The 14506-nt window shown below is 51.1% G+C and overlaps 1 protein-coding gene and 1 long non-coding RNA gene across 4 annotated transcripts in view; one reads left to right on the top strand and one right to left on the bottom strand.

Annotated features, from left to right (window-relative positions):
* Positions 1-14506, bottom strand: part of CASTOR1 (cytosolic arginine sensor for mTORC1 subunit 1) — a 45475-nt gene that overhangs the window by 15670 nt on the left and 15299 nt on the right. The gene's annotated exons all lie outside the window — the stretch shown is intronic.
* LOC140898965 (uncharacterized) lies at positions 1008-6419 on the top strand. The gene is made up of 4 exons (XR_012155169.1): positions 1008-1172; positions 1956-2234; positions 3662-3769; positions 4828-6419. It is a non-coding gene; the product is annotated as an uncharacterized LOC140898965 (long non-coding RNA).

Below are 14506 nucleotides of genomic sequence, written 5' to 3'. Positions count from 1 at the left end.
GACGCCTGCTCTAGAGACACCTCCCCCTCAGCCGCTCCAGCAGGAGGGACCCTGCCACCGGAGAGCCAGCATTAGCACTAGGTGCCAAGACTGCTCCCCACACCCTGCAACCTTTCCTGCCTCAGGATGCTCTGTGGGGCTGGCGTCCCTGCCAGTGCGCTTCCTGCCTAGCCACAGCATTTCCACCAGGAAGCCAGGCCCTACAGTCTGGCAGGGCAGAGCCTGGGTCCAAGGTGGCTCAGCTGAAGTGGGGAAGATGAAAGCAAGACAGCCTAGGAGCCAGTCAAGAGTAGGGGGCATGGCAGAAGCCATGAGGCTACTGCAACAAGTACAGAGACCCAGCTGCTCCTGCTGCCTGAGCAACGCACGACCCTTCCCCACGGCAGCCAGTAACATCCCATTTGCGCAGCCATTCGTTGTGCCAAGCCTCGCCAGCTGCAAGAGCTGTGCAAGCAGGCCAGGACACCACTCAAGGAATGAATGGGGGCAACAGCTCCCTTGGATGGGGACTTACTGTTCCCATGCTGCAGTGAGACACACGCTGACTGGCAACAGCTTGCTAGTTCCAGAACAGGGCTCTGTCCCTTTGCTCGTGCATGCCTCTCCCTACCCAGGAGAGGTAACGCAGGAACAGTCTCCATGGAGCCAAAAGAATTTCCTGCTTAGCTTGGAATCAGTGCTGTATGTTTATGCAGTATCTGAAGAGCGAGTGCCATACAGGCAGGCAGGCAGGCAAGCTTACACTCAAATAAATTGGTTAGTCTCTAAGGTGCCACAAGTCCTCCTTTTCTTTTTGCGAATAAAGACTAACACGGCTGCTACTCTGAAACCTGTATATGCATAGTGAGGCGGTGCGGTTCCCCGCTGCTCGCTCGGAGAGAGACAGGTCCTCCGGACATCAGAGTGGGTGGAGCCAGGGAGATCTGAGCCCGCCCCCAGAGGGTCAGGTGTGGCAATGGAAGTATAAAGGCCGGACCCCAGAGCTCATTGAGAGAGCAGCCGCCGGGGAGGCCAGACGCCTCCGGCCTAGCTCGCGATTGGGAAACCCCAAGGACTGGCCCGACCTGCCCCGCGCCAGCTACCCAGAGAAGTTGCCGAGTCTGCCCTGTGCCAGCTATCCTGAGGAACCCATGAAAATGCTGGACCCCGCTGAGGACACCACCCTGACCCAGGTACCTCAAGAGGGGGAGTCTGGAAGTAGCCCGGGGGCAGCTGACCCGAGTCTGGCTGCAGCACTGCCAGATCCCACATCAGTGTTGCGGCCAGGATCCCCATGGACGCGGGTCTTCTGCCGCTGCTAGGGCCCCGGGCTGGGACACAGTGGAGCAGGAGGGCCTGCGTCCCCCCTGCCACCCAACTCACGGGTGGCCGTCTCCCCCTCTCCCAGGCCCTTTGGGGCCTAGGGCCTGGGCTTGCTAGTATATACGGTTACTGCTCAGCCCCTGCCTGAGCGCCTGACTCACTACTGCCCCGCCCCGCCCCAGGGCCTGGGATTACGGTGTTTAGCTCTACCTTCATAAAGGCCGCAGAGGAAGACTCCCGCAGCCGGACTAATTCCCCGCAAGACCTATTGCCAAATTTAGTGAGGCGGTGTGGTTCCCCACCACCCCAGAGAGAGGCGAGCCCCGGCTAACCTCTCTACAATATGCAATAGCTATTAAGGCACCAAAGCACCAATTACCACCCCACACTCACACTATGCGACATTTAAAGTACTGGACTCCTAAAAGAGGTACAAATTACACCTAAAGCAACTATGGGAAACAAGTGATTTTTAAGTGGTTCAACTACCTGAGAAAAGACACTCCAGGAGTTGATAAAATACTGGGAGTTTCCTAGTAGGCAAAGGCCTGCTGCTCCAGCTAGCAGGAGTCTTGCTTTGTCTGGCATTGAGCCCTTCAGCTCTCTGTATCTAGAACAAACAAACTTTTGACATGGCTGTGTCTCCACGCTAGGCTTTATGCCAAAGATTTCTCACCGGTTGAGTCCCAGCAGTAACAGAAGTAGGTCTAACACTTGAGCCATCTACATCTGCTCACCACACAAAGTCCTGATGCCACCAATCCAAATCAGCACTCCCACTGGTGAGATCTTCGTGAGACTGGAATGGCGGTAGCAACAGTGGGAATTTCAAATTAAAGAGACTAGTGCAACAAACCAAAGAATCTCAAGGCATCTTCAGAGCATCAGAGAGTTTACCACTGGTTTTGTCAACAGTGAAAGCTCTCATTAAGGTTGGTCTTAAGCAGCATTCTCAGAAACAACCATGAAACAGGACACACAGGGAGTTAAGATTCCAACAATAGCCTAAACTCTGCTAGGCTACATAGAGGGCTTTGCTTCACAGCTATATCAGAGTTAAGAAAAAACAGGAACAGCAGTACCCAGTTTTTAGGAGGTGCTAAGCATCCTCTGCTCCCATTAGATGGCCTTAGGCAAGTAGCTTCCTCTGTGCCTCAGTTTCCCCTAACAGTAAAATTGGGTCCATAATGGTACTGACTGCTTGTAAAGTGCTTTGCAGTTTACAGGTGAAAAACATCAGGTCATGTATGTGCAACTCAACTGAGATAATACTGAACGAAGCTTAGCAAGGAATTAGAGAGGAGATGACACTCGGTTGTCCCTTCAGACTGAGTTACTCTTTGGTTTGCCCTTCCCCTTACTCGTGGACCCACTTCAGAATGGCAGGGCCAGCTCAAGCAGGTGGAAGGCTCTCCACAAAGAGCATCCGAATACCTCTCCTGCCTTTCCTTCCCCCTGCCCGCCTGCCTTAAGAGCCCAGATTTAAGCTGATCCCTTTCCCCACACCTGTGCCAAACTGCTCTGCCATGCTCACTGCATCAGTCCCACAGGGTGGTAGGGAAACCAGAAGGAGGGTAGTTAGAATAGTAGAAGGAGGTTTCCTACTGAACAGGAAGAGGGGTAACCTGCCATATACTCCTGAAGTGGGAATGGGGTCAAGTGAGCACCAGCGCTTAGTCCCCAGGTCACACCACTCCACACTATGCAGCATGAGCACAAATGACAACAGCAGAGCAGCCTCTGTGGGCTTGTTCCCCTTCCTTCCACTCCCATGACACAGCCCTTAAAACCACAGTTGAAGCGGCTCTGGGACTTGGACATGGGGGGAGGATGGGCCTAGGGAACATGGAGAGGAGTCCAGCCACCCCAAGGGACTGCAGCTTTGCAGCCTCTTGGAAGGTGCTTATTTGCTTTCAAGCTATAGAGCAAATCACATTGGGGTGGGACAGCTGAGCCAAATGAAGAGGTTGATGAGAACCCAGGCCCTTGACATGCATTTAACACTTGCCCTCCCACCCAAAATACCAGGCTCAACAGGAGGGCAACAATCCAGAATTGGCTGACCAGCACTCAATAGATAACAGTAATGTATCAAGTGGGTTCTAGCCCATGAAAGCTTATGCCCAGATAAATTTGTTAGTCTCTAAGCTGCCACAAGGACTCCTCGTTTTTCAGCAATGTATCACTCTTTAGATCCTTCTGCATATCCTTTTAGCCAGTTGAAAGGCACCCTTTCTCTGAATGCAGACTAGAGCTGCATGCCCTTGCTAGTCAATACCCTCCCCTTTCTGTTGATCTCTCCTCTCCATTACAGATTTGCTTCCATCACTTCTCCTTGCCCTTCCTTGTCTTTCTCCAGATTCCCTAGCCACTCCTGCGCTGCTCAGCTGGAACAGCTCATTATGCACACCATCAGTAAGATTGCCCCTTGCAGAAGTGGCAACAGAACTGGGCTCAGCCTCTTAGGGTATGTCTACACTACGGAATAAGGTCGAATTTATAGAAGTCGTTTTTTTAGAAATCGGTTTTATATATTCGAGTGTGTGTGTCCCCACAGAAAATGCTCTAAGTGCATTAACTCGGCGGAGCGCTTCCACAGTACCGAGGCTAGAGTCGACTTCCGGAGCGTTGCACTGTGGGTAGCTATCCCACAGTTCCCGCAGTCTCCGCTGCCCATTGGAATTCTGGGTTGAGATCCCAATGCCTGATGGGGTTAAAACATTGTTGTGGGTGGTTCTGGGTACATATCGTCAGGCCCCCGTTCCCTCCCTCCCTCCGTGAAAGCAAGGGCAGACAATCGTTTCGCTCCTTTTTTCCTGAGTTACCTGTGCAGACGCCATACCACGGCAAGCATGGAGCCCGCTCAGGTAACCGTCACCCTATGTCTCCTGGGTGCTGGCAGACGCGGTACGGCATTGCTCCACAGTAGCAGCAACCCCTTGCCTTGTGGCAGCAGACGGTACAGTACGACTGGTAGCCGTCATCGTCATGTCCGAGGTGCTCCTGGCCACGTCGGCTGGGAGCGCCTGGGCAGACATGGGCGCACGGACTAAATTTGGAGTGACTTGACCAGGTCATTCTCTTTAGTCCTGCAGTCAGTCCTATTGAACCGTCTTATGGTGAGCGGGCAGGCGATACGGACTGCTAGCAGTCGTACTGTACCATCTTCTGCCGAGCAGCCATGAGATGTGGATGGCATGCAGTCCTTCTGCACCGTCTGCTGCCAGCCAAAGATGTAAAAGATAGATGGAGTGGATCAAAACAAGAAATAGACCAGATTTGTTTTGTACTCATTTGCTTCCCCCCCTCCCCTGTCTAGGGGACTCATTCTTCTAGGTCACACTGCAGTCACTCACAGAGAAGGTGCAGCGAGGTAAATCTAGCCATGTATCAATCAGAGGCCAGGCTAACCTCCTTGTTCCAATAAGAACGATAACTTAGGTGCACCATTTCTTATTGGAACCCTCCGTGAAGTCCTGCCTGAAATACTCCTTGATGTAAAGACACCCCCTTTGTTGATTTTAGCTCCCTGAAGCCAACCCTGTAATCCGTGTCGTCAGTCGCCCCTCCCTCCGTCAGAGCAACGGCAGACAATCGTTCCGCGCCTTTTTTCTGTGCGGACGCCATACCAAGGCAAGCATGGAGGCCGCTCAGCTCACTTTGGCAATTAGGAGCACATTAAACACCACACGCATTATCCAGCAGTATATGCAGCACCAGAACCTGGCAAAGCGATACCGGGCGAGGAGGCGACGTCAGCGCGGTCACGTGAGTCATCAGGATATGGACACAGATTTCTCTGAAAGCATGGGCCCTGCCAATGCATGCATCATGGTGCTAATGGGGCAGGTTCATGCTGTGGAACGCCGATTCTGGGCTCGGGAAACAAGCACAGACTGGTGGGACCGCATAGTGTTGCAGGTCTGGGACGATTCCCAGTGGCTGTGAAACTTTCGCATGCGTAAGGGCACTTTCATGGAACTTTGTGACTTGCTTTCCCCTGCCCTGAGGCGCATGAATACCAAGATGAGAGCAGCCCTCACAGTTGAGAAGCGAGTGGCGATAGCCCTGTGGAAGCTTGCAACGCCAGACAGCTACCGGTCAGTTGGGAATCAATTTGGAGTGGGCAAATCTACTGTGGGGGCTGCTGTGATGCAAGTAGCTCACGCAATCAAAGATCTGCTGATATCAAGGGTAGTGACCCTGGGAAATGTGCAGGTCATAGTGGATGGCTTTGCTGCGATGGGATTCCCTAACTGTGGTGGGGCTATAGACGGAACCCATATCCCTATCTTGGCACCAGAGCACCAAGCCGGCGAGTACATAAACCGCAAGGGGTACTTTTCGATAGTGCTGCAAGCTCTGGTGGATCACAAGGGACGTTTCACCAACATCAACGTGGGATGGCCGGGAAAGGTACATGACGCTCGCATCTTCAGGAACTCTGGTCTGTTTCAAAAGCTGCAGGAAGGGACTTTCTTCCCAGACCAGAAAATAACTGTTGGGGATGTTGAAATGCCTATATGTATCCTTGGGGACCCAGCCTACCCCTTAATGCCATGGCTCATGAAGCCGTACACAGGCAGCCTGGACAGTAGTCAGGAGCTGCTCAACTACAGGCTGAGCAAGTGCAGAATGGTGGTAGAATGTGCATTTGGACGTTTAAAGGCGCGCTGACGCAGTTTACTGACTCGCTTAGACCTCAGCGAAACCAATATTCCCACTGTTATTACTGCTTGCTGTGTGCTCCACAATATCTGTGAGAGTAAGGGGGAGACGTTTATGGCGGGGTGGGAGGTTGAGGCAAATCGCCTGGCTGCTGGTTACGCGCAGCCAGACACCAGGGCGGTTAGAAGAGCACAGGAGGGCGCGGTACGCATCAGAGAAGCTTTGAAAACCAGTTTCATGACTGGCCAGGCTACGGTGTGAAAGTTCTGTTTGTTTCTCCTTGATGAAACCCCCCGCCCCTTGGTTCACTCTACTTCCCTGTAAGCTAACCACCCGCCCTTCCTCCCTTCAATCACCGCTTGCAGAGGCAATAAAGTCATTGTTGCTTCACATTCATGCATTCTTTATTCATTCATCACACAAATAGGGGGATGACTACCAAGGTAGCCCGGAGGGGTGGTGGAGGAGGGAAGGAAAATGCCACACAGCACTTTAAGCACAGCACTTTAAAAGTTTACAACTTTAAAATTTATTGAATGACAGCCTTCTTTTTGGGGGGCAATCCTCTGTGGTGGAGTGGCTGGTTGGCCGGAGGCCCCCCCACCGCGTTCTTGGGCGTCTGGGTGTGGAGGCTATGGAACTTGGGGAGGAGGGCGGTTGGTTACAGAGGGGCAGCAGTGGCAGTCTGTGCTCCAGCTGCCTTTGCTGCAGCTCAACCATACACTGGAGCATACTGGTTTGGTCCTGCAGCAGCCTCAGCATTGAATCCTGCCTCCTCTCATCACGCTGCCGCCACATTTGAGCTTCAGCCCTGTCTTCAGCCCACCACTTACTCTCTTCAGCCCGCCACCTCTCCTCCCGGTCATTTTGTGCTTTCCTGCACTCTGACATTATTTGCCTCCACGCATTCGTCTGTGCTCTGTCAGTGTGGGAGGACAGCATGAGCTCGGAGAACATTTCATCGTGAGTGTGGTTTTTTTTTTCTTTCTAAGCTTCACTAGCCTCTGGGAAGGAGAAGATCCTGTGATCATTGAAACACATGCAGCTGGTGGAGAAAAAAAAAGGGACAGCGGTATTTAAAAAGACACATTTTATAAAACAGTGGCTACACTCTTTCAGGGTAAACCTTGCTGTTAACATTACATACATAGCACATGTGCTTTCGTTACAAGGTCGCATTTTGCCTCCTCCCACCACGTGACTACCCCCTCAACCTTCCCCCCTCCCTGTGGCTAACAGCGGGGAACATTTCTGTTTAGCCACAGGCAAACAGCCCAGCAGGAATGGGCTCCTCTGAGTGTCCCCTGAAGAAAAGCACTCTATTTCAACCAGGTGACCATGAATGATATCTCACTCTCCTGAGGATAACACAGAGAGATAAAGAACGGATGTTGTTTGAATGCCAGCAAACATACACTGCAGTGCTTTGTTCTACAATGATTCCTGAGTACGTGTTACTGGCCTGGAGTGGTAAAGTGTCCTACCATGAAGGACGCAATAAGGCTGCCCTCCCCAGAAACCTTTTGCAAAGGCTTTAGGACTACATCTAGGAGAACCTCAAATGCCAGGGCAAAGTAATCCTTTCACATGCTTGCTTTTAAACCATGTATAGTATTTTAAAAGGTACACTCACCAGAGGTCCCTTCTCCGCCTGCTGGGTCCAGGAGGCAGCCTTGGGTGGGTTCGGGGGGGTACTGGCTCCAGGTCTAGGGTGAGAAACAGTTCCTGGCTGTCGGGAAAACCGGTTTCTCCGCTTGCTTGCTGTGAGCTATCATCTTCTTCATCCCCAAAACCTGCTTCCGTATTGCCTCCATCTCCATTGAAGGAGTCAAACAACACGGCTGGGGTAGTGGTGGCTGAACCCCCTAAAATGGCATGCAGCTCATCATAGAAGCGGCATGTTTGGGGCTCTGACCCAGAGCGGCTGTTCGCCTCTCTGGTTTTCTGGTAGGCTTGCCTCAGCTCCTTCAGTTTCACGTGGCACTGCTTCGGGTCCCTGTTATGGCCTCTGTCCTTCACGCCCTGGGAGATTTTCACAAAGGTTTTGGCATTTCGAAAACTGGAATGGAGTTCTGATAGCACGGATTCCTCTCCCCAAACAGCGATCAGATCCCATACCTCCCGTTCGGTCCATGCTGGAGCTCTTTTGCGATTCTGGGACTCCATCATGGTCACCTGTGCTGATGAGCTCTGCATGGTCACCTGCAGCTTGCCACGCTGGCCAAACAGGAAATGAGATTCAAAAGTTCGCGGTTCTTTTCCTGTCTACCTGGCCAGTGCATCTGAGTTGAGAGTGCTGTCCAGAGCGGTCATAATGGAGCACTCTGGGATAGCTCCCGGAGGCCAATACCATCGAATTGTGTCCACAGTACCCCAAATTCGAGCCGGCAACGTCGATTTAAGCGCTAATCCACTTGTCAGGGGTGGAGTAAGGAAATCGATTTTAAGAGCCCTTTAAGTCGAAATAAAGGGCTTCATTGTGTGGACGGGTGCAGGTTTACATCGATTTAACGCTGCTAAATTCGACCTAAAGTCCTAGTGTAGACCAGGGCTTGGAGGGGAAAGCAAGAGAGTCTCATTGTAGCATTGCAAGCTGAACTAGGTCTGGTCCCATCCCACCCCCCCCAAAGACCCCATCAAAAGCCTGGTCCTAGACAGGTCTTTGTTGCACCAACTCCAGCCACCCTGGTGCACCTTGTCCCACCAATAAAACCCTTGAAATTGTGCAGTCCCGTGGCACAGGCAGAATCTGAAGTGCAGTGGCCACGCGCTCAGCGGCCCTGGCTCCACTCTCTCAGGTGTGCATGGCAGACATCCCCCTGGCAGTCACCAGCATGAGACACTGGCAAGCACAAGAGAGGACTCAGGACTGGGTTAGAGCAGCAAGGGTGCAACTGCCCCCATCGTAACCTCAGGCACATCTCAGAGAGAGGGACCGCTCCCATGTTTAGTGCCCCTCCTCCTTCCCTGCTCCCAAATGATCAGGAACATCCATAGCCACCGCCCCCCCCCACCCACCCACACACACTAGTGGTGCACAGCAGGTAGCCCTCCCCCTCAGGAAGAGGGGAATGTAATGAATGGTCGGTTCCTCCAATCAGCCCTGAGTGTTCAGCCAAGCCCAACCTGGCTGGGATCCAGGAACTAATTACACAAAAGCTGCCTTTGCAGGCATCAGCCAGGCATCCTTGTTGCTTCCTTCCTGCCCCCACTGCGCTGAACCTCCTGCCCCTTCCCAAGGCAGGAAAGAGAGATCCTGGTTGTGATTCTCTCCCAGCTGGGTTTGGGGATATCTGTTGTGCATTTGGGGCCTCAGCTTCTTCAATGCACTGGGGACCCAGCTAACTAGTCTCTGCATCATTTGACATGAGGAAAAGCCACTTAATTGCAAAATCTGCTTCCCTTGAGAGGCTGAGGACTGCCAAAGCCAAGTAGTTGCAAATTACTTTTGTTTAATTGCCTGGTGACATTCCCCCCTGCATCCAAAGCAGCATTCCAGATGCAGGCACCACATTACAAAACACTCTGCTCCCTGACATCCAGAAGCTTGAGTGACAACAGGATTCCCTGTAAAGACTGAAAATGCAGCTCCCACGTAGATGGGAACCTGCCCAAGAAAGTTATTCTGCTACAGCCCGGATCTCACCTGCCCAAGGTTAACAGCGCTCCTCCGTTAGAGCGAAAGGCCAACTACAAACCTTCACTGGGGAGAACAGAACTGCTGAGCAATGCCATCTGGGACAGCAGTGACTGGCAGAGTCAGCCAGGGGCTGGGACAGCCAAGGTCAGCAATGGATGCCGGCTTTGCAAGGGTGAGAATTTCTCCAACTTGACCAAGTGAGCTGGTCTGGCCAAACCATGCAGAAGGAGTGTGGGACAAAGACATTCAGTGACAGATGGGTCAAGCTGTCACTTTGCATCAAGAGCAGCATCAGGGTTAGCAGTGAAGCTCTAATTGTAACTGAGCTGAGAACAGAAACATCACGCCTAAGAACTCGAGATATTGCATCAGATCAGGGGAAGAAAGGAAGCAGTGTGTTGGATCTCAGCAATACAGTTAGACTGTGAATAGACGTGGCAACTCAAGTGGTGATTGGAAGAGAGAGAAGAATTTAGTTACCTGTTGATGCAGGGCTCCTTAAGCAGCAAAAGAAACATCAAAGCTGAGCTCTCCAGACTGATCAGAGATTGCTTGTCTGACGACAGCTGACCAAAAGGAATACAGTATAAAAGCTTTGGTGGATCAGATTCAGTCCAGACCTTCAGAGGGTTTCTCCAAGCCATAGCGGTTAATGATGGACCAGAGATTCTCAAACTATGGTCCGCGGATAGTTCCCTCCAAGGTGCGCATCTGGGCGGCTGCACACCAGAGAATGAAGGGCCACCCCCCTAATTAGTGGAGCCGTGCAGGCCTCCAGATTAGGCCTCACCAATGCCGAACAGAGGGGAACGATCATGTCCCTTGATCTGCTGGCAATGCTCCTACGTATACAGCCCAAAATGCTGTTAGCCTTCTTGGCAACAAGGGCACACTGCTGACTCATATCCAGCTTCTCGTCCACTGTAACCCCTTGGTCCTTTTCTGCAGAACTGCTGCCGAGCCATTCGGTCCCTAGTCTGTAGCGGTGCATGGGATTCTTCTTTCCTAAGTGAAGGACTCTGCACTTGTCCTTGTTGAAGCTCGTCTGATTTCTTTTGGCCCAATCCTCCGATTTGTCTAGGTCCCTCTGTATCCTATCCCTACCCTCCAGCGTATCTACCTCTCCTCCCAGTTTAGTGTCATCTGCAAACTTGCAGAGAGTGCAATCCACACCATCCTCCAGATCATTAATGAAGATATTGAACAAAACCGGCCCCAGGACTGACCCTTGGGGCACTCTGCTTGATACCGGCTGCCAACTACGCATGGAGCCATTGATCACTACCCGTTCAGCCCGACAATCTAGCCAGCTTTCTATCCACCTTATAGTCCATTCATCCAGATCATACCTCTTTAACTTGCTGACAAGAATACCGTGGGAGAACATGTCAAAAGCTTTGCTAAAGTCAAGGAATAACATGTTCACTGCTTTCCCCGCATCCACAGAGCCAGTTGTCTCATCATAGAAGGCAATTAGATTAGTCAGGCATGACTTGCCCTTGATGAATCCATGCTGACTGTTCCTGATCACTTTCCTCTCATGCAAGTGCTTCAGAATTGATTCCTTGAGGACCTGCTCCATGATTTTTCCAGGGACTGAGGTGAGGCTGACTGGCCTGTAGTTCCCAGGATCCTCCTCGTCCCCTTTTTTAAAGATGGGCACTACATTAGCCTTTTTCCAGTTATCCAGGACCTCCCCCGATCGCCGTGAGTTTTCAAAGATAATGTCCAATGGCTCTGCAATCACATCTGCCAACTCCTTTAGTACCCTCGGATGCAGCGCTTCCAGCTCCATGGACTTGTGCTTGTCCAGCTTTTTAAAATAGTCCTGAACCACCACTTTCTTCACAGAGGGCTGGTCACCTCCTCCCCATGCTGTGCTGCCCAGTGCAGTAGTCTGGGAGCTGACCTTGTTCGTGAAGATAGAGGCAAAAAAAGCATTGAGTACATTAGCTTTTTCCACATCCTCTGTCACTACGTTGCCTCCCCCATTCAGTAAGGCACCCACACTTTGCTGACCTCCTTCTTGTTGCTAACATACCTGTAGAAACCCTTCTTGTTACTCTTAACATCTCTTGCTAGCTGCAACTCCAGGTGTGATTTGGCCTTCCTGATTTCACTCCTGCATGCCTGAGCAATATTTTTATACTCCTCCCTGGTCGTTTGTCCAATCTTCCACTTCTTAAACACATAAAAGAAGCTTACAAGATCAGCAAGGATTTCACTGTTAAGCCAAGCTGGTCGCCTGCCATATTTACTATTCTTTCTACACATCAGGATGGTTTGTTCCTATAACCTCAATAAGGATTCTTTAAAATACAGCCAGCTCTCCTGGACTCCTTTCCCCCTCATGTTATTCTCCCGGGGATCCTGCCCATCAGCTCCCTGAGGGAGTCAAAGTCTGCTTTTCTGAAGTCCAGGGTCCGTATTCTGCTGCTCTCCTTTCTTCCTTGTGTCAGGATCCTGAACTCGACCATCTCATAGTCACTGCCTCCCAGGTTCCATCCACTTTTGCTTCCCCTACCAATTCTTCCCGGTTTGTGAGCAGCAGGTCAAGAAGAGCTCTGCCCCTCGTTGGTTCCTCCAGCACTTGCACCAGGAAATTGTCCCTACACTTTCCAAAAACTTCCTGGATTGTCTGTGCACCGCTGTATTGCTCTCCCAGCAGATATCAGGATGATTGAAGTCGCCCATGAGAACCAGAGCATGCGATCTAGTAGCTTCTACTACTTGCCGGAAGAAAGCCTCGTCCATCTCACCCCCCTGGTCCGGTGGTCTATAGCAGACTCCCACCACGACACCACCCTTGTTGCTCACACTTCTAAACTTAATCCAGAGACTCTCAGGTTTTTCTGCAGTTTCATACCAGAGCTCTGAGCAGTCATACTGCTCCCTTACATACAGTGCAACTCCCCCACCTTTTCTGCCCTGCCTGTCCTTCCTGAACAGTTTATAACCATCCATGACAGTACTCCAGTCATGTGAGTTATCCCACCAAGTCTCTGTTATTCCAATCACATTATAATTCCTTGACTTTGCCAGGATTTCCAGTTCTCCCTGCTTGTTTCCCAGGCTTCTCGCATTTGTGTATAGGCATTAAGATCATAGAATCATAGAATATCAGGGTTGGAAGGGACCTCAGGAGGTCATCTAGTCCAACCCCCTGCTCAAAGCAGGGCCAATCCCCAATTAAATCATCCCAGCCAGGCTTTGTCAAGCCTGACCTTAAAAACTTCTAAGGAAGGAGATTCTACCACCTCCCTAGGTAACGCATTCCAGTGCTTCACCACCCTCCTAGTGAAAAAGTTTTTCCTAATATCCAACCTAAACCTCCCCCACTGCAACTTGAGACCATTACTCCTTGTCCTGTCCTCTTCTACCACTGAGAATAGTCTAGAACCATCCTCTCTGGAACCACCTCTCAGGTAGTTGAAAGCAGCTATCAAATCCTCCCTCATTCTTCTCTTCTGCAGACTAAACAATCCCAGTTCCCTCAGCCTCTCCTCATAAGTCATGTGTTCCAGACCCCTAATCATTTTTGTTGCCCTTCGCTGGACTCTCTCCAATTTATCCACACCCTTCTTGTAGTGTGGGGCCCTAAACTGGACACAGTACTCCCAGATGAGGCCTCACCAATGTCGAATAGAGGGGGATGATCACATCCCTCGATCTGCTCACTATGCCCCTACTTATACATCCCAAAATGCCATTGGCCTTCTTGGCAACAAGGGCACACTGCTGACTCATATCCAGCTTCTCGTCTACTGTCACCCCTAGGTCCTTTTCCGCAGAATTGCTGCCTAGCCATTCAGTCCCTAGTCTGTGCATTGGATTCTTCCGTCCTAAGTGCAGGACCCTGCACTTATCCTTATTGAACTTCATCAGATTTCTTTTGGCCCAATCCTCCAATTTGTCTAGGTCCCTCTGTATCCTATCCCTGCCCTTCAGCGTATCTACCACTCCTCCCAGTTTAGTATCATCCGCAAATTTGCTGCGAGTGCAATCCACACCATCCTCCAGATCATTTATGAAGATATTGAACAAAACCAGCCCCAGGACCGACCCCTGGGACACTCCACTTGACACCGGCTGCCAACTAGACATGGAGCCATTGATCACTATCCGTTGAGCCCGACAATCTAGCCAACTTTCTACTCACCTTATAGTGCCCAGCCCATACTTCTTTAACTTGCTGACAAGAATACTGTGGGAGACCGTGTCAAAAGCTTTGCTAAAGTCAAGATACAATACATCCACTGCTTTCCCTTTATCCACAGAACCAGTAATCTCATCATAGAAGGCGATTAGATTAGTCAGGCATGACTTTCCCTTGGTGAATCCATGCTGACTGTTCCTGATCACTTTCCTCTCATGTAAGTGCTTCAGGATTGATTCTTTGAGGACCTGCTCCATGATTTTTCCAGGGACTGAAGTGAGGCTCACTGGCCTGTAGTTCCCAGGATCCTCCTTCTTCCCTTTTTTAAAGATTGGCACTACATTAGCCTTTTTCCAGTCATCTGGGACTTCCCCCGTTCTCCACGAGTTTTCAAAGATAATGGCCAATGGCTCTGCAATCACAGCCGCCAATTCCTTTTAGCACTCTCGGATGCAACTCGTCCGGCCCCATGCACTTGTGCACGTCCAGCTTTTCTAAATAGTCCCTAACCACCTCTTTCTCCATAGAGGGCTGGCCATCTATTCCCCATGTTGTGATGCCCAGCGCAGCAGTCTGGGAGCTGACCTTGTTAGTGAAGACAGAGGCAAAAAAAGCATTGAGTACATTAGCTTTTTCCACATCCTCTGTCACTAGGTTGCCTCCTTCATTCATTAAGGGGCCCACACTTTCCTTGGCTTTCTTCTTGTTGCCAGCAAGATAACTTGCTGTTTGTCCTGCTT

Source organism: Lepidochelys kempii, chromosome 15 (assembly GCF_965140285.1).
Source record: "Lepidochelys kempii isolate rLepKem1 chromosome 15, rLepKem1.hap1, whole genome shotgun sequence".
Classification (NCBI taxonomy): domain Eukaryota; kingdom Metazoa; phylum Chordata; order Testudines; family Cheloniidae; genus Lepidochelys; species Lepidochelys kempii.
Note: the sequence above shows the minus strand (reverse complement) of the source record. Positions and strands in the feature narration are given on the sequence as shown.